This window comes from Pelodiscus sinensis, chromosome 30 (genome assembly GCF_052426305.1).
Source record: "Pelodiscus sinensis isolate ZL-2025 chromosome 30, ASM5242630v1, whole genome shotgun sequence".
NCBI lineage: Eukaryota > Metazoa > Chordata > Testudines > Trionychidae > Pelodiscus > Pelodiscus sinensis.
Genome location: NC_143081.1, coordinates 7766973 through 7772022, shown reverse-complemented (window position 1 = coordinate 7772022; position 5050 = coordinate 7766973). Strand labels below are relative to the sequence as shown.

Genomic DNA, 5050 nt, shown 5'->3' with positions numbered 1-5050 from the left:
ATGAACCTGCTGCTGATTTTCCTCTTCCTGCTGGAGGCCCCTTCAGGTAGGTGGCTATTGGGGGTCCGGAGGGAGCCTTGCTGAAGTGGCTGCAGGAAAGAAGCTGTTCAAAGGAGCCAAAGGGAATGAGGTTCCTGGATCCCAAGGCAATTCAGTGGCACTGGGGTGTCTCACTCCCTTAGGTGCAGTCTGGGGGTGTTTGATTTTCACATGCTCCCCGCTCCCAGGGGACAGGGCCTGGCTCACTCCGTCATTTCAGTGTTTCCCTCCCAGGGGTCCTCTCCCAAGTGCAGCTGAAGGAAACGGGCCCGGGAGCGGCGAAGCCCGGGGAGTCCCTGACACTCACTTGCACCATCTCCGGAGACTCGGTTTCCAGCACAAGCGTCACGTGGACCTGGATCCGGCAGCTCGCGGGGAAGGGGCTGGAATGGGTGGGGCGCATTTACTACAGATCTAACAACTGGTACACTACCTACGCCAGCGCCCTGCAGAGCCGAGTGACCATCACACAAGACACCGCCAAGAACCAGTTCTCGCTGCAGCTCCGCTCGCTGACAGCTGCGGACACCGCCACCTATTACTGCGCCAGAGAGGAAGACACGCACAGTGACACAGGGCGCAGCGGGCACTGGCTTAAAAGGGGAAGCGGTTTTCTACCGGTATTTTCTACTTCTGAATAACTGGCGGAGTTCGAAGAAATAGGCACCAAAGACAGTGGTGTTGATAAGCTGTTTGTGTTCCCAGGTGCCCGGTCCCAGGAGCTGGGTCTAATAAACCATCTTGTTAGTCTTTGAAGTGCTACATAGTCCTGTATTTTGTGTCAGCAATCCTGTGGCACCCTATAGACTGACAGATTTATTGGAGCACAGGCTTTCGTAAGCAAAGACCCACCTTTGCCCATGAAAGCTAGTGCCCCAATAAATCTAATAGTCTATAGTATTATAGACTCCGAGTATCCGAACTCCGAGTATTGAGAGAAAAAGGAACTCAGGGGTCCTACGACCGGGTGTGTCCTGGGAGCCGTGAATCTGTGTGCACCAGAGCAGAAAGCTCCTCTCTCTCTCTCTCTCTCTCCCTCTCCCCCCCCCCCCCCCCCCAGGCCGGGGATTCCCTTTCACCCAAAGCAGCTCTGTGTCCGATACAGAAGGAAGGGCTGGGAGGGAGGGGATGTTACTACTGAGACTGAGCGCCCTGTGTTCACACGGGACTCTGACTTCTCTTTCGTTCCCTTCCATCCCACCCCAACTTCCCCGCCTCTGGCTAGGCTGATGGAGAGCCACCGGTGGAAGTAGGGGGTCGGGATTGCCTGCGTGCCTGACCACTATTCGATGTCACCCTGCTCCCGAGCCGCTTCGCAGTGGCAGGAACTGCTGTCGTTACCGCTCCTCTCGCTGGGGCTTCCCTCCGAATTATCGCGTTCACATTGCGCCTGTGCGGCTGCGAGAGGCGAACGGGTCCTTTTTCTAGCACGTTCCTTCGCCTCCCCCTCCCCTGGCTCCCCCGCCCTCGCGGTGTCACCACTGAGAAATGACGAGCCTGCCTCCAGAAGGGGGATCCCCGCCACTCTGAGCAGCTTGGAACCGCATGTGGGGTGTGTGTGAAAAAGGGACTCGCCCGCGGGAGAGAGCGAGCCAGACCCAGCCACCCCTGAGCCTTTCGTAGTGCCTGGGATTAGCCGGCTGCCTCGCCCTCCCTCCAGCCAGAGCGGAGAGTTTGTGGAGGGCGCCACGCATTGCAACCAGGGATCCCCAGCGGGGAGCAGAGGACCCGTTAGAAACTAGCAATTCCCCCTCCCCCAAAAATTGCACCGGCCATCTCTTTTCCCCTCCCTTCTGTGACGACGCATCGGGGTTCCCCGACTCCTGACCCCCTTCGTGGCACGAACAGACTCCACCAGCCAGTAGAATAGAGGGAGTTTATTGTTTCTCCAGGATACAGCACAGCACAGATGTGATCCAGTTACAGGGCAGGCCTAGGATGCCTCAGCCCCCCTTGAGATGGGGGAGACTGGGCCCCTAAATCCCAGGCCCCTTTGCTTAGGCTGCTTCCTCCATAATTTCAGACAGGAAACTGCCCAACTTCCAGCTCTGCCCCCCAGTTAGGGCTTCACTCCTTCCTCCCTTTGCTCCTCTCCCTGGGAGGCGGAGACCCTGGCCTAGTTACTCATCTGCTGTCCTGCTGGGCCGTGCTACAAATAGCCGCCAGTGGAGGTCACCCACCGCCCACTCCCCAAGCCCAGCAACCAGCAAGGCCCCCACACCACACCCTCTCCCCCCATTTTTCTCTGCTGCTGCTTTCCCGGCTGGAGGGACCCGCGGCGGAGGGTGGCTCAGCGGAGCTGCTGAGATCGCAGCTCTCCTGCCGGAGCAGGCGGTGTCTGTCTCCAGACGCTGATTGCTCGAGCACTTGGCGGGCACCGGGCAGGAGGTGGCTTAGTGGTGGCGGCAGTAATGGGAGCCGGCTGCTGAGGGGCGGCCGGGGGAATGTGCCAGCCGCCTGCCCCAAGCCGGAGCCCGGGCAGGTGGCACCCACGGTGGGGGGGGGGGTGTGACGGCGCGTTGGGGGTTCCCCGTCTCCTGCACCCCGAAATGGCACAAACAGACTGCACCAGCCGGTGGAATAGAGGAAGTTTATTGCCTCTCCAGGATACAGCACAGCACAGATGTAGTCTGGTCACAGAGCTGGGCTAGGATGCCTCAGGCCCCCTTGAGATGGGGGAGACTGGGCCCCTAAACTCCAGCCCCTTCTCCTAGGCTCTCCTCCATGCTCTCCCACAGTCTCTAACTAAATTCCCTTGCAGCCCTGCCCCCCAGTCAGGGCAGCATTCCACCTTCCTTTGTTCCTCTCCATGGGGGGTGTCTGGCCACTGGTTCAACAAGTTTGGCATTACCTCTGCCTAGCGAGGTTTTCCCTGCTGGGTCTTGCTCCAGACAGCAGGGGTCACCACAGCCCAGCAAGTACCCCCACTACGTCACAGGGGGGCATGCGGTGACAGAGCTGCCGCGCTTTGTGGCTCCCGGCGCAGAACTCCCAGCGCCCCGGAGCCAGCTCGGGGTGGCCTCCACGGGGCTCCCCGCCTGCTCCTCCTCCGCCCTGAATGCCGCCCCTGGCAATGTGTCTCCCCAAGCACCTGCTTGTTTTACTGGTGCCTAGAGCCGGCCCTGGTTTGAATCCCACAAAATTAATGATCCACGAGGCAGAAACAATCAAGGAACCAGACAGAGGCCGCACAGATAAATAGCAGAGAAGAGGGGACCACAAAGAAAAAGAAACCAATAGAGAAATGAGGGTTTCACACGCACACGTGTTGACATGTGAGCTCTTGGCAGAGAGAAAGGGAGCAGCCTCCGTTTACTTTAAATCTTCTCAGCTCTCCCCTTCTTCTGGAGGCAAGAGCTGGGATCCCCTTTTCCCCAGCATCGAATTACCTCATTTCTCTGGACTGTGTTTGGACTTGAGGAAATGACCTGGCTCCTGGCTGCCCCTGTTGCTCAGCCAAAGGCCCCGGCTCAAGAGCAAGGCCTCAGGCTGTCAATGACCCATCAGCCTTCAATGACTCTCCCTCCAAATCGAGCCCGGCTCATTGCAAAGTGTAAGGGCTCCCATTGTCCACAGTCCTGCTTTAGCTTCCTCTGGGGATGCGGGCGAGCACAGAGTCACACACGTTCCCCTCCCCCTTCCCTGCCAAAGGCGTCTGCGTCCAGCCCTCTGACCCCAAGGCCACGGAGAACCGTGGGAGACCGTTTCTCGGAATGAGCCCCCAACACCCGCTCCCTTGGGCCATGGGCGCCTCAGGGACATACGGTCACTTCATCCCTTTATAACAGGCGGACCATGCAAATGGGGAGAAGGGATCTGATTTAAATTTCTCCCTCTGCTTGCCCAGACTGCAGCTGCAGGGACAATACGCAGCCCTCTGTGTCTGTGCAGTGACCAGCCAGTCCCCGGAGAACATTGCCCGCCCGCACCAGGGACAATGGGACTTTGGCTCTGTTTGGTGTTTCTTCTGGGCGCTTTGAAAGGTATCTGCATCTTTTAAATGCACTGTCTACGTGTGTGGGGGGGAGGGGGTTGTATTGTGTTATTGCTCTCAATGGCATTTTTAAATGCGTTTTAATTCCCAGGTGCCCGGTCCCAGGAGCTGGTGGAATTCGGAGGGGCTGAGAAAAAGGCCGGAGACTCTCTGCGCCTCTTCTGCAAAGCCTCCGGGTTCAACTTCGGGTCCTCTGGAATGAGCTGGATGCGGCAGGCTCCCGGGAAGGGGCTGGAGTGGGTCGCGCACCTCTACTGGGATAGATGGGACAGAGCTATTTACGCGGACCGAGTGAAGGGCCGATTCACCACCTCCAGGGAGCCTTCCGAGAGCCTGCTGTACCTGCCAATGACCGGCCTGGAGCCGGAAGACACTGGCCGGTATCACTGCGCGCGAGAGAAAGACAGTCACCACAGTGCGGGGAAGTCGGACAAAAACCTGCCGGCGCTGACTCAGAAACGCTCCCCTACGGGGAGACGGGGAGCGTGAAATCTCCGGGTCTTGGCTCCCTGCTGTGGCTCCCACACACGCCGCTGCGCACAGAGACTGGCCGTAGGGTGAGAAGGGGGCATCCCGCCTCCCCGCCCCCCGCCACACTCTGTGCCCCTCACTCTCCTCCCGGCTTCCCAATAGTCCAGGCTGATACAACGCTCGGGAAGTGCCGGCTGGTAACTTGCACCGCGCCTGAGTGGGCAGGGGAGGGAGTCGCTCCTCAGACCTGCAGCTGGACACTCTCTGGGGTTCCGGAGAGTGAAGTCCCTGCTCTAGTGAGACTCGAATTACTCGGCGCACGTTTAACAGCCTTGCAGCAGCCTTGTGCCCCTGGTCTGTGTCTGTGATAAAACGGGAACACGCAGCGGGTGGCGACAGTTTCCTGTTTACATCTGTCCCTGTGTCTGCCCAGGCTGCACCGGCAGGGACAATCCGCAGCCCTCGGGTCTGGGCAGAGACCAGCCAGTCCCCGGAGAACTTTCCCCTCCCGCACCAGGGACAATGAGGCTCCCGGTCCAGCTCCGG

The 5050-nt window shown here is 59.3% G+C and overlaps 1 pseudogene; it reads left to right on the top strand.

Moving 5' to 3' along the window:
• On the top strand, positions 1-4522 carry LOC149521109 (Ig heavy chain V region 3 pseudogene; annotated as a pseudogene).
• Positions 4523-5050: the final 528 nt, after the last annotated feature.